Source organism: Equus caballus, chromosome 4 (assembly GCF_041296265.1).
Source record: "Equus caballus isolate H_3958 breed thoroughbred chromosome 4, TB-T2T, whole genome shotgun sequence".
NCBI classification, from domain to species: Eukaryota; Metazoa; Chordata; class Mammalia; order Perissodactyla; family Equidae; genus Equus; species Equus caballus.
In genome coordinates, this window is record NC_091687.1 from 4,971,058 (window position 1) to 4,994,769 (window position 23,712).

The 23,712-nt window shown below is 42.1% G+C and overlaps 1 protein-coding gene across 3 annotated transcripts in view; it reads left to right on the forward strand.

The window, feature by feature from the left end:
* Positions 1–23,712, forward strand: part of LHFPL3 (LHFPL tetraspan subfamily member 3) — a 483,666-nt gene that overhangs the window by 110,264 nt on the left and 349,690 nt on the right. The gene's annotated exons all lie outside the window — the stretch shown is intronic.

Below are 23,712 nucleotides of genomic sequence, written 5' to 3' on the forward strand. Positions count from 1 at the left end.
ATGCTCTACAGTCAGGAAGAAACCTGTCTAATGTTACGACTGTCCTGCTCACTTGGGGAATGGGACTATCCTTCTCCAGAACAGGGAAGGTAATCAAAGAAAGAGATGGGGAGCGATGAATAACTCTGACTTTTCCATATACTGGTTGAAGTACCTCTTGGGCAGAAGCTAGGACTGGAGTTCATGACGTCTATATACAAATAGTTGTCAAACTGACCGGAACATGGCGGGAGGGACATCAGTCAGACCATAGGGAGAGCCATTGCTTGTCTCCCTGAAACCCTCCGCCAAGGTCAAGTTTTGGGAAATAAAGTGGGCAGTCCGAATACATGTTGTAAGATTGGTCCTCACCTGTGAGAAATGAGAAGTATTGCTGTCATTGGGCGTTCAGAACTGGGACTCTGCTGCTTCCTACTTGAGTTACTGCGTCGTCACCTGCCCAAGCTGTACCTTTCATGGGTGTCTAGAGAAAATATCCGTAACATAAGGAAGAGCAAGAGCCTTGGGACATGCCGGCTGGGTTCTAATCGCAGCTCTATTATTTCTTAGTACCCTGTAGACAAGTAACTTAGCCTCTGTGAGGCTCAGTGTCCTTACCTGTAAAGTAGGGGTAAGAACTCTATTCAGGATTGTTGGGATAATTCAGTGAGTTTATGGATGCAAAGTGCCTGGCTGGGTTCTAATCGCAGCTCTATTATTTTTTATCCTTTGGTTTCCTGGTCTAGTCTATAGTGTATGAATGCTAAATGGAAAGGAACCGAGGTATGTAACCTGCTTCTTCCATCTTGTCTTATTAGCTGTGGTCAATTAGCCAGCCTTCTCATTATTCCTCCGTCATTTTGCCTCAGAGCCTTCTCAATGTTTTTCCTTTATAGTTTCATTTAATCCTGATGCACAAACTAGGTGTGGATTGCAGCTTTTCACTTCATCACCAATATCAACGTTGACTTACAGGCAGCCCTGTTCACCAAAAATGGATCTTGTGATTTAAAAATGCACATTAATTAGCATTTTGCTTTTAATGAGTTATTGGCGATGAGGCAAATTAATTGAGTCACAAAATGTTTATCTCAATTAGTTGATTCATAACAAGTTGAAAAGTTTCCAATTTTGAAATTTGGCCCATGTGTGGCGAGCACTTCAAAAAACAGAATCTAGGGGCTGGCCCCCTGGCCGAGTGGTTAAGTTCACGCACTCCGCGCAGGCGGCCCAGTGTTTCGTTGGTTCGAATCCTGGGCGCGGACATGACACTGCTCATCAAGCCACACTGAGGCAGCGTCCCACATGCCACAACTAGAAGGACCCACAACGAAGAATATACAACTATGTACCGGGGGGCTTTGGGGAGAAAAAGGAAAAAATAAAATCTTTCAAAAAAAAAAAAAACAGAATCTAAAACCAGACTCATAAAAAAAGGGCAGCTTAGACTTTGAATTCTATATATTTAATAGTTATTTCTCTCAAACTGCTAAGAATTAGCCACTCAAGACAATGACAACTTGATTCTTCATAGGATTGTACCAATATTTAGATTATTTGTAAGAAAAAATGCTCAAAAAGTCAGAGCCATCTCTATTTTCATAAATCATTGCATGTAATGACTCAGTGGTAATTATTTTATATTTTAAGTGTTCACAATGGGGATTTAGTTAGTAGGTATGAAGTTTTTTGTTTTTGTTTTTTTCTATTGCCCAAAACAGCATGGAGCACGTCAGTGCCAAGAATACTCTCGTTTCTGTATTTGTTCGTGTGATTATGGGGCCAAGTTTCAGTGAGTTGACTGTCACCGTTCTGCATATATAAATGTGAAGTGTCTTTTGCAATTTTATATACTGTATGAATAAAGAAAGAATAATCTAAAAATGCATATACATTTAATTTATAAAGTTGTATTTGTACGGTGTGATCCTTTATGTTTTTGTAAGCTCAAGAATTATGATGAAATAGTTATCTCAAGGTAGAGTATTAAGAAGCTCTCAGAAGAACTTTAGGTTTACCTGTAGGATGGAAGGGTGGAAGGAAGTAATGCATAGATAGAGGACTAACAGTATACGCCTTTAAAAAAAATGATATTTAAGGGGCCAGCCAGGTGGCACAGCAGTTAGGTTTGCCCATTCCACTTCTGTGGCCCAGGGTTCACCAGTTCGGATCCCAGGTGCGGACATGGCACCGCTTGTCAAGCCATGCTGTGGTAGGTGTCCCACGTATAAAGTAGAGGATGATGGGCACGGATGTTAGCTCAGGGCCAGTCTTCCTCAGCAAACAGAGGAAGATTGGTGGCAGATGTTAGCTCAGGGCTAATCTTCCTCAAAAAAAAAAAAGATATTTAAGAAATTGAGACAATAAAGAGATCTATTACATAAGCATGTCCAGACTGTGATTTCCAACAAAATCCCAACATGTAAAAACTAAGTAAGTTTGGGGATGCTGCCAAAGATCTAGTAAGAAGTGTATAGTGGCTTTACATTTTAGCTTTCAACTTTAAGATTGTTTTTGGCTTTTATGCCCAACTCATTGTCAAAGGGTCTCTCTTTCTTCTCCTATTTTTTTTAAACCACGTGTGCTGTGATTGGCCTGTTTGCCCTCAGTCTCCTGTGCTCTGCTAGGGCCCAGCCCTCTCAGACTGTATTTCTCACATTCTGATGTCAGCAGGCTTTCCACTACCTTCTGCTAATGAAAGGCACTGTTAGGGGGTTGGGAGGTAAGGAGATGAGAGGTGTCCAGTTTCTGGAGGATTTCCTATAGTGCAACAGAGGTAGCAGCGTTGTCAGCCTTGGCCATGGAGGGTCGGGGAGCTGGGGTCTGGGCAGCAGAGCCGCAGCCTCTGAGGGTTCCTGCTCCTCCAGCCCAGGAAGCAGTGTTTTCCTGTGGTTACTAATCTTTGAGTAGCTTTACTGTGTCTGCTATGGCTTCTTAAGTGCTTCCAACACCTGTGTAACCAATTCTATTAAAGTTCTTCTTTTTGAACTATCTAGAGCAGTTCCTGTTTTCCAGTCAGTTCTTACTGCACTGTATTCAACCCCACGTTTAAGCACCACTTGTTGCCTGTTAATGGGTCCAAATCCTAGTACGTTAGTGTACTCTGCGAATTTTACCTGAAGTAACAAGTTTAAACCTGAAATGAAATTATGGCCTTGGGCATTAGGCTTCATTCTGCATCTTCTTCAAAGAAGCCGATATAACAAGATGGATGGGCAGAAATATTGGTCTGAGGAGATTAAAATTCATGGCGCCACCTGCCACCATTGATCATCCGAAGCATACTTTATTTGATGGTTTGCTCTAGAGGAAGCGGGAATTTATAAGGACCTGAGTACTTTTATGGCCGGCTGTCCCCATCTTGTTCCTAGCTGCGTCACACGTCCCCTAAGCTGTAGCCTTGAAACTGGCAGAAGGAGAAGGTCTCACCAGTGACTGGTACTGGAGAGGAAATAAGTAGCTAGAGGCCTATATACTTGACGTTTTGTTTTGGGATTAATAATGGGCTATAACACTTGAGCAAGATATCCTCCTTTTTGCATATGATTTTCCAGGGAAATATTGACCTTAATTTTTAGGAAGAACCCATGTTTGTTGCTCGTACAGATTTACAAAACAATTGCGTCAATAACACCTTTACCCAGTAACAATCTACATCTCTGAAAATTTATGTCTCTATTGCTGTTGACAGCGTGCAAAAAACAAACGAAAACCCAATATTATTGAAACCTGTGGGTATGTTTCTGATGTCAGTCTTCTAGAACTGCGGCTTTTGGAGACCTTTTAGAGGCTATGGATACCTTTGAATTGAAGGGGTGAACTGAAGTGTGTCATGTAAATATGTTTTTAGACAATGCTTAGATCTGTGCCCTTTCCCAGGAGAGCGGGAAATGTCATGATTGGAAATGAGAGAAACATGTAGCCTGTGTTAGATGCTCCAGACGACTGTGTATCTGTCTCACTTTGTCCGGGCTGCTGTAACAAAATGCCACAGACTGAGTAGCTTATAAACAACAGAAATTTCTCTCTCACAGTTCTGGTGGCTGGGAAGTCCAAGATCAAGCCGCCAGCAGATTCCATGTCTGGTGAGGGCTGGCTTCCTGATTCATAGGCTGCCGTCTTCTCGCTGTGTCCTCACATGGTCATAGTGGTGAGGGAGCTCTCTGGGCTCTGCCCTCATAACCCAATCACCTCCCAAAGGTCCTTACCTCCCTAATGCCATCACATTGGGGTTAGGATTTCCACATGTGAATTTTGGTGGGACACGAACATTCATTCTATAGCATTATAGTAATGCTACTAGTAAAAATATCTAGGTAATTTGGGCACAATCTCCTCTTCCACTGCTAAAAAGTGACCATTGTTTTTTCCAATTCTACCACATCTAGTTAAGTCCCGATGTTGTTGTCAGTCCTTGTTCAGCCACGCCTCTGCCAGTATTTCTGTCGGTTCTACCCTGTTGAAGCATACTGGCTTTTATGTCATTTTTTTGTTGTACCAAGACTTCATGGATAATTGGAACTGGGTGTTTGACCTAGCTATAATCCCTGCCTATAGATTCAAAGGGATTTTAGGTAGAATTGGAATCTTCTGATGAGAATCAAATGAAACCATGTTGTAGGACTCTGCGTCTTCCGACAACATAGCATTTGCCCAGAATCATCGTCTGAGTTTTGGTTCCTATTTCCATTTTTTCTTTCTCAAGAATCATATTTCTGACCCTTTCCTTTAATTCTACCTCCCTCCAAAGTGGTCATCACTGCTAGGGATTAACCCATCCCAATGGTTCTCCAGCGGTCGACTCCATCATTAATGTCAGTTTCCTCTTTAGCTTCACATTGGTGCCCCTCTTTCCCAACATCCTATCTAGAACCAAATGTTTTGTATTTTTTCACTTGCATCTATGAAGTCCAATGGTGTCTAAAGTTAGTTGTAAGGCAGAGCAAGGGCCACGACTGTGAGTTTATTGTTCTTTGGAGGTGTCAATAAGGTTTGTAAAAATGAGAAGAGAGGCATTCCTTGTCCTATCTGTCTCACATGGTTGATGTGACAGTCAGACAAGAGTAGATAGGAGGCAGTAAGGGGTAACAGAAAGGACCTAGGATTGGGAGATGGGCAGAAAACTTTAGCTTATCTCACACCTCTGCTATTCAATGGCATGGAATCTCCTTGAGTGGTAGTTTCTTCTACTGGTAAACAGGAGTAATAATAATTCCTACCTGTCCATTTCACAAAAGTGTATTAGGAGCAAATGAGACGCGGTATGTGAATATACCTTGTACATTGTAAAGTGCTATCATATGTAGGTTATATAGGCTTACCTCTGATCAGGAAATAAGTGGCCAATTGACTATGAGGGATTAATCCATTTCATTATCCTTGGATTGGATTGTGGTGCATGACAAATAGGCTATCTTCTGTCATTTGGCAAACTGCATATGGATGCATATCCAATTTAATAACATTTCTTGGGTTGGTTTCTCCTCACCCAATCAAGAAATTAGATGCATTTGGATAGGACCATATTTGAGAATAGACAGACTGAAAACATAGATTGGCAATAACTGGGAATTTGCATTGAGCAAATTATGACCTTGGACATCAAGTCATTTGGTTTCTTTTACTCTCTCTCTCCTCCTCCCTCTCTTCCTGTTCTTCCTCCTCCTCTTCCGGTCTTTCTTTCTCTCTCTCCTTCTGTATTGTTTTTCATGTCTTTCAGCTGTAGGCTAACCCATGAATTTCCTTACTATGCAGTGTTTTTGGCTTCCTACACTATTAGCAGTAAGGGGTAAGTCTTTACTCAACTCTCACCGAGGAAAGATGGATCTGTTCAGTGTTCAGTGCACTCAAGATATTTTAAACAGAAAGATTTAATACAGGGAATTAGGTGTTTACAAAATCACTGAAAGGATTGGAAGAGCAGAAATCATCTGGACTTTTGATTTCAGGGTTAAACTTCCAAAGCTTCAACTCAGAGGTCAGGAAGCTGCTATTGCCCTCCCGTCCTGCCTTCCTCCGTTGGCTTGCACTCTTGAAGCTGGTGCCTGGACCCTGGGATATGGAATCGAGTTCCTGAGGTCACAACTACCTATCAGCCAAAACCCACGTGAGAACATCTCATTGGCAGAAGGTAGATTGCTGCCAGAACCCTACTGCTAAGGAGGCTAGGAATGCAGTGTTTAACTTCCCATCCTCTGCAAGAATAGTGTGAGATTGGAAGCTAGTGCCAATTGCTTCAGCTTGATGGGCTGGCTGGCTTATACTGCCAGATCATCCTAAAGTTTTCAGAAACAAAGAGAGAAAATAGCGACTTTGAGTTCTAGAGAACCAGTAAAATGGATCCATCAGTTAAACTCTTTCAAATGAGAGCAAAGACTTGAAGATCTACTCTCAGACTGAGAGTTGTGTAGGCATGTTTCAGCATGGAGCAGTTTCCACGGAGAATGACAAATTCCCCAAAGTAGGAAGGACTTGTGAACACGTTTTCTGCCTTTCCCCATTGAGGTGCTTCCCAGGGAAGACAGCTTTGACTCACTCAGCTCTTATGTCATCCATTCCGTGGGAGACTCCAATTTAACAAGCTCACGGTAAACCTTTGCCCTGTGGACATACGGATGGTTTGATCCAGCCCCTGGACACTGGAGTAAATAAAGTGAGTGCCTGACAGCTTCAGAGCCGATGGCTTTATTTCTGAAATGGCTGCTGCCGAGAATTACAAGTGCCGTCTAGAAACGAAGGCAGCATTGTCACACAGCGGGGCTGAAGGCAGACCTTTGTTCTGTTCCCAGCTCATCAGTGATGTGTTTTGTATAGAGGAAAAAGGACAGAGTAGCCCCTGCTACTTTTGTGGCCTGATCCACGAAATCAGCATATCTGATGGTGTAGCTTTAAAGCACTGTGCACACGTGGTACTCATTTTGTGACTACTTCCTGGTACGCATTAATTGGGAGTGGTGCCAAACTGGATTTTGTTTGTATCTGTTTTTTCTCTTAGTGAAAGTTTCCTTCCCAAATAAATAGACTATTGACTATGTTTATTTATAATATTATTTACCAGGTTTAGCTAACTCATAAAACTTGGTATAAGTCTTCCTACAGAGTGGCCACCTGCCTGAGGTGCTGCTGAGCGTCTGCACTTCCCATCGGTTCTCCTGGTAACCCCCACTTCAATTTAGCTCTTGAAGATCTCCGGGATTCATGAGGGTTCCCCCTTCTAAATTACCTTTAACAGTGGTAGAACTCTGTGCCCTAATAGCAAGCATTAAATTTTGTTTCTGGTTCTCTGGAAGTCCATGAAAAATGGTTATCAGAGAAACTTAAATCAACTTGAATCATGGTAGCATTTTTTGTTGGTTAGGCAAAGGTGACGCTGCTTACCTTCCAGAGCGTGAGTGAAGTAGTTATCACCCTAAATGTGAGACAAGTTATATATTGATATCTATCCCTAATCTAACTTTCCATCTGAGCACAATTATGGCACAATTTTGGAAAAATGTAAAGAAGTAGGCGGCTGCATTTAAAATGCTGTGCTCTGAGCATGCTCAAATCCCAGGTGAGCGTTCTTGTTGTGTGGGGTTCACGTGTTGTCTTGTGCTTCGTCCTGAAAGGGAAGAACAAAATTAATGATGTGAGCTTGAAGAATGAAACAGCTGGGAGATAAGGAGAGAAGAAGAAAATGGATATTGTTAGGGTTTTCCCTCTGTCTGTTCTTAATATCCGGCCCTGTATTTCCAAAAGGAAGAAAAGGAAAAATGATCAATGAGAGTGGCCTTTGCCAGAACTGGCTTTTTGTTGATAATCCCTTTCCACTTCTCTCTTGGGGGATAATTCTGAATTTGAAGAGATGAACTATTTCACAAACAGGGATTAATCCTTGTTCATTCTCTTGCTTTTGATAACTACTCATTCTTTGTGAGTCTCTGTTTGCCACATAGTCCCATTCATGTAATGTATTGTGGGTAAGACAGGATTTCAAAGTATTTGTAATATCTCAACTCAAATTCAACTTGGCTAAGGCATTGTGGCTCATCTTTGTGACCGTCTCCATGCCTGGCCCGGGGCAGTGCCAGCGTGCTGTATTTATCCAGCACTTAACAGTGCTCACCCTGTGCAATCAGAAACAGGTCTACAAGTATTAAGGCACTGAACTCTGATAACGACCCTGTTGTTCCCTGTTGTGCAGATGAGGCAACTGAGGGACAAGGAGCGTAGGGGACTTGACCAGGGTCACACAGCTAGTGAATCCCAAAGTGAAATCTAAACCCAGGCACGCTGCCCCTGGAGTCCAGGTCCTTCACTGCCTGTCTCTCAACCCAACCACATGCACAAACACTCGCAACAGTCTTTTCATCGATGCTTTCTCTTCTCAGTAATTCCTCAGGCTTTTCCACCTCTTCCCTTTCATTCCACTCTCATTTCCATAATCTAGATTCTAGTGGGGCCTTTTCTGTGCACTCTATATGGCACATTCAGGACTCTGCCCTCCCACCAGTTCCCAGCCCAGCTCACTCAGTGTTATTTCCACCCTTTGTTTTGTTGAAGTTTTCTCAGTTTCCAGTGAGTCCAAGAAATCTCAGCCTTTCTGCAAAGACAGCCCTAACCACTAAGAAGACAATTTCTCTTTATAGACATGGAATTCCCATGACTTTCTCATTCATGATATTCCTGATACATGCTCATTGTGCTATACACAATAACACGTTTAAATATTTCTTTCTACAGGGTGTTCTCATTTACGTACTTTTGGCATATTTTCTATATGTTTGTGTTAATAGTCTCTTAGACACTAGAAGGCAGGGACAGTACTTGTAATTCAATTCAAAGCATCCCATGGAATATTCTTAATAAATATCTTTGATGGCAATGATAATAGTTATTGACAACGAAAATACTCAGTTGCAGGATGAAAATGTGATGTTTTGCTGTTGCCGTTGAAACAAAGCGAGATGGCCTCCTCGTTGTTGCCGTCTTTTCCGCCCCCTCCTCCGTCATCGTGACCATGTGCTTCTAGTGCAACAGCCACAGTTCTCATGTACATTGTTTCATTTAAGCCTCATCACCAATGTGAGGTGGATATCATTACTCTAATGTTATACGTGAGGAAACAGATGTTTAGGTAACTTGCCCTAGTTCGTATATGGCAATGCCAGGCCTTAAAACCTGACTGGTCTAAAACAATGACTTCAAAATATGTGGTCTTGACAATTACCGTATATGGCTTATAGAAACCTTGAGGAACCTCAGATACGAGGTTCTGTATTGTGTGACCTTGGGCAAGTTACATAACTACTCTGTGCCTCATTTTTCCTGGCTACATTTTATTTTAATTAATAGAATCAGAAAGCTGCATAATACAGCTTCGCATTTAACACTTTCCATTTGGATTCAGACCTTGACATTGAATTATATCAACAAATGTGTACAAATACTATGAGAAATCTTACACTGAAGTGGGATCACTAATGGTTTGATCAAATATTTGACAGTGTAAGATTTTCATGGCTCAAGGTGAGTGAACATATACTATTTTGGTCAGTAAGATTGAGCAAAACAAGATGGATCAGCCTCGTGCCACTGATGAATTTTATATGCTTTATTTATTTATTTTGAGGAAGATTAGCCCTGAGCTAACATCTGCCACCAATCCTCCTCTTTTTGCTATGGAAGACTGGCCCTGAGCTAACATCCGTGCCCATCTCCCTCTACTTTATATGTGGGACGCCTGCCACAGCATGGCTTGCCAAGCAGTGTGTAGGTCCATACCTGGGATCAGAACTGGCAAACCCCGGGGCTGCTGAAGTGGAACGTTTGGACTTAACTGCTGTGCCACTGGGCTGGGCCCAACTTTATATGCTTTTAAGAAAGAAGGATGAGAGGTACAAAGAAGCTACATTTTTTGGAATCTAGCCTCACTCTCCAGCAAATGGGTAATATGAAGTACTGTCCTTGAAAGCTACTTCATTCTATTTTTAATAATCTTTAAATACTACATGTGCTTTGTAGAATATTAGAAAATATAGACAAGCGAAAATTAAAAAATAAAATAAAACCTCACATTCCTACCACTTGGAGATCATCACTGTAGCATTCCCCTGTGTATTTTTCCAGGTCCCTTTGTGTACATATATGTGTATGAGGTTTGCAAATATTCATTTTTAATCAAAATGTTGTTCTATTATACTCACTGTTATGTAATCTGTTTTTTTTCAACCAATGATTTCCTTTCCATTTAGGTAAAGTTTCATCTCATCTAAATCAAGTCCATATTTCTATTTCCCCAATTGACCCAGTATTTTTCTGTACATTTGGTTTGTTCAAAACAGTGTCATTGTATTTGGTTATTATCCCCTAAGTCTCTTTTCATTTAACACAGTCCTTTTTTTTTTTAATGACATTGGCTTGTTAAAAAATGCAATTTCGTTGTAAAATGTCATACAATCCTTGACTGAGGATTTCAAACCTGATCAGAATGAAATGTGGTGTGGTGTTACGGGAACTTCCTTCCTTAGAGCCCCCAGGAGAAGAGATAACAAATATTACCGATACTAATAAAAGACATTCCTCATTTCAAATAGTCATGATTTTAATGAAATTAAGATTTTATTCCTTGTGGAAGTAGAGGCAGTGAAATGGAGAGCCGTTTTCAAACAAATGGCTCACAATTATACTGACATATTCTATGAACTGTAAATCCTACAACATATTGTCAATCGTGAGAACAAATACCAGAACCCCGTGGGGAATGGATGCTTCTTTCAAATGTAAGTTTTACAACCTGTTAAAAGGTTTTCCTGTGCAATTTATGGTTGGCTTTTTCTGAAGTTTTCTCTTAATGACAATAAAGATTTTCCTTATGCAGAGTCTTCCCAGCTGGATTTCTCAGTGGAACACCTATATATCCTACAATTGTTTACTTGTATCTACTACAGAATGAATAACAAATGGCAGGCAAGTCAACTAACATCTTAAAAGCTTTAAGAAAGTTATGCTTGGTTCTTATAATCTTCCTATCTCATCAATTGCTTCCACTCTTTGCCAAGAAAACAGATCATTATTCAATGCGTGCTTTGTGCCCATCTGTCCATGCCATGTAGACGAGAACTTGGTCTCTGGAGTCAGAACAGCCTGGTTTTAAATCCCTTCTCTACTGTGCGACCTTGGGCAAATTACGTAACTACGCTGTTGTAAATTTAGAATGAAACAGTCTCTATCTCATGGGGTTGTTGTGGAGATTAGAGGAGATACCCGTGTCAAGCATTTAGGACAGTGCCTGGCACATAGTAAGCACTAAATAAATCTTAGAGTAAAGTTGTTTTAAAAATTGAGTTTGACAAATGGCATCTGAAGGCCCTGGTCTGACAAATGGCCCTTGATGTTCACCGTTCACTAAGAGAAACAAGAAAAGCAAAAAGTAAAACATTTATCTGGGGAAAAGTATTTATAAAGCTGCGTGACACATGTATCCTTCTCCCACCTAGACACACACACACACACACGAATAGTGTGTACTCTTTGCCCACAAGCTCACCACTCTGCTCACACCTGCCACTAGCAGGGAGCAGGAAAACATCCCAAGCTGGGAGGCCCATGTGGTCTGCTCAGCAGAGAGTCATGCAAAATAAATCCTAAGAGCCCTCGCTTCTACCCCGGTTCCCTGGGGTACAAGAAAACCATTCCAGCAGGGTTTAGCTCGTCCCCTGCCTTCTGGGAGGTACAAATATAAGTCATCCCTGAATAATTAGAATTCGATTTGCTTCTAAAGACCTTCACAGAAGGTCTATTTGGGGATTCAGTTCAATTCAGTTAGACGAGAATTCGAGTGTTTTTGATGAAAAGGCGCTATGCCAGGGCTAAGGTGAACAAAAAGGTTAAGAAGGTATCCTTGACCTCAAACAACCTGTGACTCCAGAATAGGGAATGTCCTAGCAGAAAGAAATATATGCTGAAAAGATCTAAGCAGGGTGTCATGGGGAGGCTTTATTTTCTGACGCAGAGAGAGAAGGTGGTTCTTCTCAGTGGAGAACCTGTAAGAAGCTCACGCCCAGATAAACACACACGGGTCTGAGAAAGGCACGTGTGTGCTAGGGAATAGCGGGTTGTCAAAAGCACTGGGTAGTGAGAAAAAAGACTAGAAATAGGAACTGGGACCAGATGACCAAGGGCACAGAATCCTTGCAAGGAAGCTTGAACGAGAGCCACCGCAGGTTGTGAAGACGAGAGGAGACGTGATATGATCAGTTTAGTGGTATTCTTCTCTGGGAATTCTTCCATATCTATGAAACACCCCTTGTAAGCTATCAACGTGCTCTCATTAAGTTCTTAGAACAGATGATAAAACCAATGCTTCTAATAAGATCTCAACATTATTCCCCAGTTTTTATTCTCTGACTGTCATGGGAGTAATGATAATCAGCAGGCACTCGTGGGGGTAATGGGGGGACAGATGAGGACTGTCCTGGTGGTTTTAATCTTTTAACTAAACCAGAATTCTTTGCCATATTACTTGAAAACTCTTTTTCTTTGATATAGTATAAATAATGTCTTCCAAAATACAAAGTCGGTGGCCAGGGGCTGGAGGGAGTAGAAACGGGGAGTTGTTCAATGGGTATAGAGTTTCAGTTTTATGAAATGAGAAAGTTCTGGAGATCCGTTGCACAACAATGTGAATATACTTAACACTACTGGACCGTACACTTTAAAATGTTTAAGATGGTAAATTTTATGTTCTGTGGTTTTTTCTTCTTTTGTGTGTGTGTGAGGATGAATTGGCCCCAAGCTAACATCTGTTGCCAGTCTTCCTGCTTTTGCTTGAGGAAGGTTGTCCCTGAGCTAACATCTGTGCCAGTCTCCCTCTGTTTTCCATGTGGGATGCCACCACAGCATGGCTTGATGAGTGGAGTGGTGTGTAGGTCTACACCCAGGTTCTGAACTTGCAAACCCCGGGCTGCCAAAGTGGAGCATGTGAACTTAACCACTATGCCATCGGGCAGGTCCCATGTGTTTTTAACCACATTAAAAATTTTAAAATTGAAAGAGAAATCTCGTCTTACAGAAAGGGCTCCATGGTCAAGTATGTTTGTGAAACATGCGTGCTTATAATTCCATTTGGTGACAAATGGTAACAGTTCGCAAAGGCTCTGAGAAGGCTTACAGTAAAGGAGCCCATTTAAATTTGTTTAGAGCTAAATTTCCAAACATAGTAATACACACTAGTTTTTCTCAAAACAATTTTAGCAAATGGTTGTCTAGACCCTATGACTAGAAAATGGTGAGTGATTTGTTTTCTATTGTTTTTTAAATGGCATAACGTGAAATTCATCAAACTGATTTATTATCAGTGGCTATCGATTTTTTATCCTCTTAATTTTAAGGAAAACTCTTAACAGATATTGTCACTGACACTAGTCTATTTCAGAAGTAATTTTTCTTCCTGTCTGAGTGCAGCATGTCTTGAATCTGTGCTGACTGAGCTTAGAGAAATTGGAGTGGTAGCATTTGTTTATTATTGAAAACACTTATTAGATGTTCTCCCAAGCATTTTTCATTGACAGATGACGAGCTACTGCCATCTAAAATGGGCATGCCCAAAGGAAGCTCTTTGTCAATGATTATTCTAGAAAAATATAATAGAAAAATAAAATAGAAAAAATCAAACACAAAATCCCATCAGAGATTCTCTGAGTTGGAGATGCCACACAAGAGATGTAAAATAGCAAAATAGTATGACAGAATTGTCCTGGTGAAACGACTGGGAACCTGGATTTCAGATGATGTTGACTGTTCTACTGTTCCCTGATTTTGTCTCTTAAGTATTATAAGATCGAAATGTTGGAGAACATGGGAGTATCTAGATGACTTCTACTGAAAGCCTGAAATGACTCCTTGGCCTCTCTCTTCTTTTTATTGCTAAATTGAAAAAAGAAAAAGAAAGGAAATGTTTTAGGGGAATTATTTTCACTAAAATTTCTGTATTAGATAAGTTAGAAACAAATGTACTCCAAAGGAACACACACCTGGAGCAGTATTACCTACTAGAAGGCAGGAAAGGGACCGTTTGATAAATGACTGTTGATCTGGTTGAACATTTCATTGTGATCCTGGTCTCTCTGGAACGTAATTCCCTATGGGTAGTTCCATTCATTTATTCACTCATTCAGTAAATGTTTATCCAGGGTTTGCTCCGTGCCAAGCAGTGGGCTAGGCAATAAGCGTGAAGAGGTGAGCAAATCCAGTGTGCCCTCTGCTGCTCATAATTAACCAAATTATCTCATGAGTGAGTGGATGACTATGAACATAGTGATGTCTTGTAAAGAAAGGAGCAATGTCCTACACAAGCATTCACAAGGGAACCTCTTCGTCAAGGAGGGCTTCACGGAAGAAGTGACACTTCACTGAGATCTGAAGGATGACCAGGAATTAGCCAGATGAAGACGGAGAGGGAAAAGCATTTGAGACATATGAACAGCTTATGAAAAGGACTTCGGGTGGGTCCATGTTGAACCCCATCCTATGGGGGAGAATTACTGAAATCTCAAAAGCTCTCTCTGTATTTGCATGGAGGAAAGATTGGAAGAATGAGCATAAAAATGTTAAATGTGAATGCTTTTATATATTTTTTTGCCTTTCTGTTTTTTTCTTTTTTTCTTTTTACAATGAAGATAATATTCTTAAAGTTAAAAGTTATAAAAATCCCCATGAATCAAGAAGGATGTTTTACTAGATTGATAGTTTTATAAGAACCCTTTTATGAGACCCCTTTATCTTAATCGAAGTCCTGAGTAGTTGAGAAATTATTTCAGCTTCCAGAAAATTCCCTGGCATGGGAAGATGTGTGGACTGCTGGTTTCTGGGACTTCAGTCACCAAGCACTCCTGGAAGTTGTAGCTCCTGAGTGAACAAGAGCCAAGGTCATGGCCTTGAGGGCTCTTGGGGCAGTTTTTGGGCTTCACTTCTTCACTCCTTACTCTACTCTCCACTGCTCCACTCACCTGGAAATAGAAGTCTGGCTGAAATGGGAGACTTCCAGAGGGAAAATGGCAGTAGAGTGGGGATGGTGGACAATCAAGGCGCTTCAGCTCATCCTGATCCATCGCTGGCTAATGGTTTACTCTTTTACTTGTCCTTGCATCACCCGTGTCCCTGGGGTGAGGATCCTGTGGAGCAGGAATTTGGCGTCCTCTGAGCGCTACTTACAAGTGTACCCCGTGCATTCTGTCCCTACATTGTAAATCTCTCTCATAGGGAACCTCAGATAAATACTTAAAGCCCACTAATAAAGGAGCCTGACCAAGTTTCAGGCACTCCTTGGTGTGTCGCTGCACAGTTAGCTGCACTGTTAGTCTTAACTCCAATGTGCAAATGAAGCGCCCCCTGGGTGTAGCAAGAACGTCCTGTGGAGGTAGTGCGCACTGACTGAGGGTGGAGTGGTAACAGGACAAGATTGCCCCAGAACCAAATCAGGGGACAGTAATCTGGTTAAAATAGTTCTTTGAGAGCTGTGCAGAGTGGCTGGTGAAACCCTCGCTTGTGCTGCAATGGGAGATTTCCCTCTGCTGTTGAGTAGAACCATTCCCAAGAAAACCTCCTTTGATGGGAGTCTGCGGTATGATGGGATTGGCTGTCAGCCCGGGTCCTTGTGGTGGGAAAGTACTTCATGCTGGAAGAAATTTTAAGAGCCCATTTGGTCCTTATCTGAAAGGAGAGAAAATGGTGGGTTTAGTTTACCTAAATCTAGTCGCCGTGTGTCCTTCACAGTAAACGCTAACATCTAAGCACTAACAACTGCCTTTAAGGAGTTACCGTTTTTCCTAAGGTACTTAACTCATGGCCACACTGAGGGATTCCATAGGGGTTCTTAGGTCTGCTAGTTCTATACCACCCCTGGACTACCAGGAGATGCTGAGTGGACGTACAAGGGCACTTCTTCCACTTCTGCTAACGTTAAACAGCCCCAAGGGGGAAATGTGTTCTGTTCCCAGATTCCCTGTGTCTGACAAACCTGCAAGGTTTTTGAACCCTCACTGCCCCAGCATCTGTTTGCTACCCCCAAATCCTACAGTTTGGCCTACTGTATACATATAGTAATATTTCCTGTTTGTGTTGCAGTTTATCATTTTCTAGAACTTTCCTGTTGGTCATCTCATTTGTTCCCCACAATTAATCTGTAAGGATAGGAAAATAGGTTTCATTATCTTCACATGCAGGACAGAAAACAGAAACTTTAGGATGAAGGTTGTCTTTCAATGGTATTTATTCGTCACAGTTTTACACCAAACAACATTTTAAAGCATTCCATCATGGATACAAGTATGGAGAGAAGAGAGCATTGCATAGAAGGTAAATCAAGAACCTTGGAGGAAGACAGGCCCCAACGTGAATCCTGGTGCTGTGGGAGCTTGATTAATCATTTAACCTCTCTGAGCCCCTCTCCTTAACTGTAATATAGGAATAATGATTCAACCTCACGGAATTGTTGCAAAGATTAAATGAGATGACATATACAAGTCATCTAGTTCAGTGCCTGATGCGCAGCAGCTGCTCAACAAATGACCCCTGATTTCCAAAAGGCTTTGAGTGGAATGATACTCAAATGAACACCTAACTGTGAGTAGGCAGTTGCAGACAGCCCCGCCCAACTGAGATGAAAAATCACAGAGAAAGCGTCCTTTCATGAAATAGAAAATGTATTTGGAATAGACAGGAAAATAAACAGCAACTTTCCTTGGGCAACTGGAGTGGACTATTTTCAGAACATTTCAAGGCCATGTGATTGTGAGGCTTGAACGTTAGTTCTTGACGCCCGATTGCCAAGGTGAGCGTTGCCTCTTTGTACAGCTTTCCATTGTAAGCTGCTTTGAGTCACTTCATTAGAAAGTTGTGTCTGAACAAAAAATTGTGGCACACATTTTGTGATTGCTCTGCACATAGAGTGTCCCAGAGCTGAAATTACGGCCAGAAAAGGGCCAAGCATGGAACAGGTATTCGATATGCAACTAGGCTAACAGTAATGAAAACTTGAATAACCTGTGGGCAAAATCAGGAATTTATCTCAGTAGATATGCGTGGCGGGCATTTAAACTAGGGTGGCTGAAGGTGGGTTGGTTGGAATTCTGATTTCCTTAGGAAACTGTGAGACACACCCATTCATGAAACAAAGCACTAGGCCCGGCCTTTGAAGGAACCACTCGTGGGAGAACACTGGGATGCAGCAAGGAGACCAGCATTCGAGTGTCATTTCTGCTACTAGTCAGTCGCGTCACTTGGCCTTGCTGGGCAACATGTTTCTCATCTGTTAGATGCTGGTCTCTTGTAACACAGACATTCTACACATCTATGGATAAAGCCCTTGAATAAGGACATACAAGGTGCTCCATGGTTAGGCTCTCTACTTGTTACTCCTGCCTCATCTCTCATTTCCCTCACCCTAGGCTCCAGCCACACAAAATTACTTATAGGTCTCCAGCACACCTGGACATGCATAAATGGCGATCCAGAACCCGGAGACCAAACTCAATTAATTTTGTGGCGATCACCGGTCCAGAAAGGAGACTCCTTGTTCTCTGAGGGAAAAGTTCTGGGTTCTAGTCGCTTGTGCTTCCTCCTATAAAGCACAGATGCCATCAGTGAAGAGCAGAGAGGAAAGGGCATGGGTACAGAAGGAGGTGGAAAAGGAAATGTGGTTGGAGATTGGGAATCAGAAGAGAAGATGAGGGCGTGGGAGCTGGTAAGGGATCCAGTGTGTTCATGAAAATATTTTGAAAGATATTGTTGCTGTGCACAAAGGGAAGTTGAAATTTTAAATGTCTCCTTAATACTAGATATGTGGCACCCCACTTCAAGCATTTTTGAGTGTGATAGGAGCCATCGCTTATGAAGAGAGCTCTTTTAGAGAGGATACAGGCTCAAGCACTAAGTGGTTGACCTTGCAGGCTAGGGTACACCAGTGTGGTAGCAGCTGTTGGTGCTCTGCCCACATCTGTCATGACACACCCACCCATCCCTCCCACTCCACCCCTGTTGGCTGCTATGGGCTCACTTGCTCCTTCGGCTGGAGAATTGCCCTTCTTGGAAGGTAATTGCCCTGCTAGAGTGGTTACACACTTCCCTCCTCTCAGGGGTGGCTTGCAACTGACAACTGATAAATATGGGAGTACAAAAGCCCAGGTCCTTCTCCTCGAGGTGAAAGAATTCTGTAGTGCCTGTGTCATCTCCCTCTTCCCTCACCTCCTTACAAGTCTGTCTCTTGAGAACACGCCCTCAGTAAATCACATGCAGAATTATTTGGCTCGGGCTCTGCTTCGAGGGACCCAATCTCAGCCACCCTGGTTGTCTGGAAGCCCTTTCATGGAGCCAGACCTTCCTGCTTAAGGGGTTCCAGAGGGTTGCTGTCAATCGTGTATTTGCCGAGAGGGAGCCTCGTTCAAGCCATTCTCCTCACCCTAAATAGATGTCCTGTCAGTGGGGTGGTCAGCGAAGCTCTTCTCTCAGTTGAGTCTGTCCTTTTAGACTCTTAGGTTTTTACCCTCCTGTGACTCTCTCCCTGCCTCCATGTGCGTAGTAGGCAGGGTGACTCAGCCGTTTGTCACAAACGGGGCTAAAAGAAGAGACTGCCTTTCTGAGGTTTGCTTTTCTTCCCTGCCACCTCCTCGAACCCTAAAACAGCAATTGCTTGCGTCTCATGAACATGGAACAGATTTAGAACCCAAAAGGCAGCTGGCGAGTTGCCCGGGGTGCCGTATGCCACCGTTTCCCATTTCAGGTGTTCTCCCCCTTGACTGGCAGCTCACAGCTCACGTTCTGGCTGCGGTCCAGTCTGAGGAAAACGGAAGACCTGGGAAGACACGCTCAGCGTAATTCTTCATGACGCCAAGTCTCCATCTGGATTTTAGTTTGTTCGACAGTGTTGATTGTCTCCCCAGATGGAAATGCACACAGGATTGCAGGAAATATGTTGGATACACTTCATGCCATGATGATGTGGACACATGGAACCACATGGAGATCTCCCATCCTTGGTTTTGCAGAGAGTTTGAAATGATCACAGAATTGAGGTATTGATTCCAAAATAGATGGAAGTCCTTAAATTCTGCGAAAATATGCTCAAGGCAATAAAAACAAAAGTTTGGGGACTACATCGCCAACTGACCAAAGGACAGGAACCAGTCATTTGGTCTCACTCTTAGTCCTGACTTGTTTTGCAAGATTGATTCTGTTCCCTTCAACGCCCTTCTTGTCGTAAAGTAGGATGGACAACAATCTCCAGCAAGTGGTGGCCCTTGCACAGTAGTTGATAAACTGTTTTTGAGTCCTGAGATTGAAAAGGAAGAGTATATATCACTGTGACTGCCATTCTAATTCACCCTTTTATAAATTTTATGTTCAGTTGTCATTTTCTTTCTTAACCAAAGAGCCAGATTTTTAAATTGATGATCCACAGACTTTTAAAACTACAGGTATTTTTACTGTTTTTCTCAAGGAAAAAAAAAAAGGTATATCATGTAAAGGAGATGTAAAAGTAAATATGTGGGCAAGATACTCTTGGCAAATTTTGAAATATTTGTAACTCTTCCAAGTAACTTAGTAAAAATTCTAAAACTTGTATTTTGGACATGTTGTCATTTTATGTAAGAGATTGATTCAAGTAAATGAGCAGAGTTGGCTTGTTTGGCAACTTTATTGATATGTCTTTATACAGTATCCTTGAGATTTTCAAGTCTTATTAATCATAATAGACCTGAAGATTCGAATTTTTAATTTCCTTCCCCTTCTTCTCTTTCAGTGATTTTGGGCTCTTTATTTCAAGTTTATGTGTCTTTTCTCTGTTAAAAAAAACCTTGTCCAGCTGTGCTGTGACTGCATCCGCTTCTTCCTCCATTAGATTTTCAATGGTGCTGCTGGCTCTGAAAGATCGAGGGAAACAGGACTGATCAGAAAGGTACTAGTGACATCCCCAACCCTTTGGGGGGGTCTCAAGGCGCATTCCATGCCTTACTGACCCCACCCTCACATAGAGACACCTTCCATCCTCTTCCCTCCTTCACTCCATCTCTCAGAGCATGGACATTCCTGGGCCAAGGTGCTGAGACTAGAGCATGATGAGAAGGGGAGCAAGGGAGAATGTCAAAAGCTCTGGGGTCCACAGGGAGTATACTCCTGTGGATCTCTGGCTTCTTGATCCCTGTTGGACTTACCCTCTGGAAGTCTCTCTTCTCTCCCCAGACAGGTGAGGCAAAGGATTTAAGGCACATCACACAGAATAGGAGGGGTTCTCCACAGGTGAAAATGGGGTGACGGGCAGGGGAATGAAGGCCTGCTGAGAAGATCTTTTCTTTTTTAACATATTATTCACACAGCTTTTAATAGATCATTCATTCATGTGATTTAACATCATGAAGTGTATAAAAATATACGGTGAAAACTCTGTCTCCTGTATTTTATTCCCATCGTCTTGGTTCCTAGGCATGATGTTGACTTTTGCACTAAGAGAAATATATTTTATCGTGTGAAGGCAGGATCCCTTAATTCCCATTTTATGGAGTGTTCTTTTTAAAATATACCAAAGATGGTGATGATCATGAACTACTGGTATGGTGAATTATATTAATGTAATTCTAAATATTGGACCATTCTTTGATCACTATTCCTTAATGTACTATTGGATTCCATTTACTGGTATAGCCATCCCTCGGTATCTGTGGGGCATTGGTTCCAGGAACCCTGTGAATACCAAAATCTGGGCTGCTCAAATCCTTTAGCCAGCTCTCCATATCCAAGGATTCTGCACGGATTCAAGAAACCATGGGTCGTAAACATAGTACTACAAGGTCTGCGGCTGGTTGAATCCACAGATGCAGAACCTGTGAATACGGAGGGCCAACTATATTTTATTTACTATTTTTACACTGACATCTGTAAGTGATATTGAGCTGTAGTTTTGGAAATATTTTTTGTGTGCTCTTTATCACCTTTTGGCGTTAATATTATGCTTACTACATAAAAATAATTTGGAAATGTTCCTTTTATTGTTTAAATTACATTGTAATTATATCCCTTGTAAAAGATTAGTAGAACGTTCCTGTGGAAGCATCTGGCCTGGTGCTTTTTAGGGATGGGAGAGATCCTTTTGATAGCTTTGTCTATGGAAATTAGACACTAGATGTTCTATCACTTTTTATTTTTGATCGAAAGCAGGAAGAGGCAAGGGTAATCCTGCATGCTAACTGGAATTCACAAACTTGAGGCTTTCTTCTTGGTTACCACCAAGACAGGCTGCTTCCTGAAAATATGGCTTGTCTCCATGATTTGTCATGTAGTCCATTCTGCTTCGCTTCTCTGAACAAAATCAAGACAGCTCACTCCCAATTCCACCTCTACTGTTGGAGACAAGGTGCGCTTGGAATGGGCCTCTTAGCTTCAGAGAGTGCATTTTTGTCATTGCTTTCTGAGACCTCCCACAGCCGAGTCCTTGCCATAGAAATCTCTGCTAGGCTCCTCTCCACTTTCTTCCATGGAGCTCCTGAGTGAACTTGATTGCTTTTGGCAACCCCTGCAACTATTTTTTAGAGTTCCCTCTCCTAGTTCTGCCAAAAATTGAGTGTGCTTTTGGACGATTTTCAAGAGGAGAAAGGGAAAAATGCTGAGTAGTTACATAATCACGGGCGTTCCAAAATTCCATATTAAATTTTGAATTCGTTATGGAGCAATGCTCTTTTCATTGCTCATTTTTCCTTGGAGAGCGGTAAGATCTTTGGTATACAAGGGCCAAGAAGGCCATCACACTGCTTTTCATCTGGTCCACTTGGGTTTGGGATCTTGGGACTTTTTTTTTCACCCTGGGGGGATGACTGCACTCTCTCTCTCTCTCTCTCTGTCAGCTCCAGAGCTTGACTAAAAATTTGGAAGGGTCAGAAGCTGAATTATACCTACCCTTTCACCCCCCAATGACCATGTCAGATGGTCAAGGGGTGAGAGAAAGTCCAGCGGACCATGAGAAAGGGCAGCATAGGGCATCTAGATATATGGCAACGGAGTGCAGGGGTCGTTGGCGTAGGAATGTGGTGTCGGGGAGCCCAGCTGCAGTGACGCAGCATGTTGAGAGCCCAGAGCCTGAACAAACTTCCAGGCAGGCAGCACAGTCTGCCAGCACTTCGTAGGATCGAGACTCTGCCCCTGAGAATGAGTGGAAGGTGCTAAAAGGCAGGCTCTGAGCTCTCAGGAGACTGGGCTTTAGGCAAAGAGAACAAGGTTGTGCAAGCATGGCTGGTGTCATGGGCGTGTGACCTGGGCAGTCACAGTGTCCTGTGCTCTGAAGGGGACCCCACTTGATTCACTCTCCACTCTCTTGAAGTTCTTAATACTTTCTAACGAGGGGCCCTGAGTTTCCATTTGTGCTGAGCCCTGCGAATTCTCTAGCAGGTGTTGTGTGCAGCTCAGAATAGAGCCCAGGGAATTCCTACTCATCTTTTACATTTCAGTTCAAACTCTTAAATGTATCCTCTCTTACCTTTGTGTCCTCTTCACCTAGTGTGCCTCAGTAAATATTTATTTAAAAACTTAGTGTAGAGTCTGGCGCAGTGGCATAGTGTTTACATTTGTGTACTCTGCTTCAGGGGCCCAGGTTTCATGGGTTCGGATCCTGGGCGCAGACCTATATACCACTCATCAAGCCATGGCTGTGGCGGCATCCCACATACAAAATAGAGGAAGATTGGCACAGGTGTTAGCTCAGGGCCAATCTTCCTTACCAAAAAAAAAAAAAAAAATTAGTGTAATGATCACCAGAGTAGGGGCACAAGGTCCAAATGACTGACCTTGAGGTCTTTCAGTTCCCCCTTGTCAGGAATAAGATGGAATTCAGAACCTGAGGTGGGAGTAAAACCTCAGGTAACTCAACTTGAGGCATTGAGAAGTGTAATGACAGGGAGCATGGAGGTATAAAGTAAACAAAAGTAGAGAATTCTAATCCTTTGACATTTAAAAGTGATTTCTACTGTAGTCTGCGTTTGTATCATCCAAATTAAACATTGGTAATATATCCAAAATGATGAAAAAACAGTTTTCCCATCCAAATTAAAACACAGAACACAAAATACAAATTTTCCAATGAGAATTTCTCTTATACTTACTAACTTACAATCCTCAATTTTATTCCCATCACATTTTTAACACAAGTATTCTTCAGAAGTCATACAAAAATTAGGTCTATGTTCTAAGGTAATGTGTGTGTGTACCAGTGTTGGAATGTTTGTGTGGAAAAGGCTAATTGGGTTTCTTTCCTTTGGTGTGTGCTCATTCACCAGGAGTTAATTTATTTTAAAATTATTACAGATTTTTTTTCAGTTCTAGGATAAATTCTCAACCAATAGTTAAGAACTACGAGATCATTTGAATAACAATGCTATTATGAATTGGATTTTATTTTAAAATGTTGGTTTTTGCATTTGATGTTTCCTTAAATGATTGTCTCCCTTTCCTTATTTACAAGTAGTTAACAGGAAACAAAACTCCTGTAATAGAAACAGGATAGTAACGCGCTCGAAGCACTGGACCTTCAGGGCCGAGAGGAGACTGACTTGCCGTAAATTGCTTACTGACTCATTTTAGGGAGAATGTTTGAGTTTCGAACTGGTTGCCTCTGCGATGGATCCATTCAGAGTGTGCCTGAACCTAGGGTGAGACCCTAGACCAAACTGAATTCACCAACGAAATGGTACCTTGCAAAGTGTTTGGGGCAAC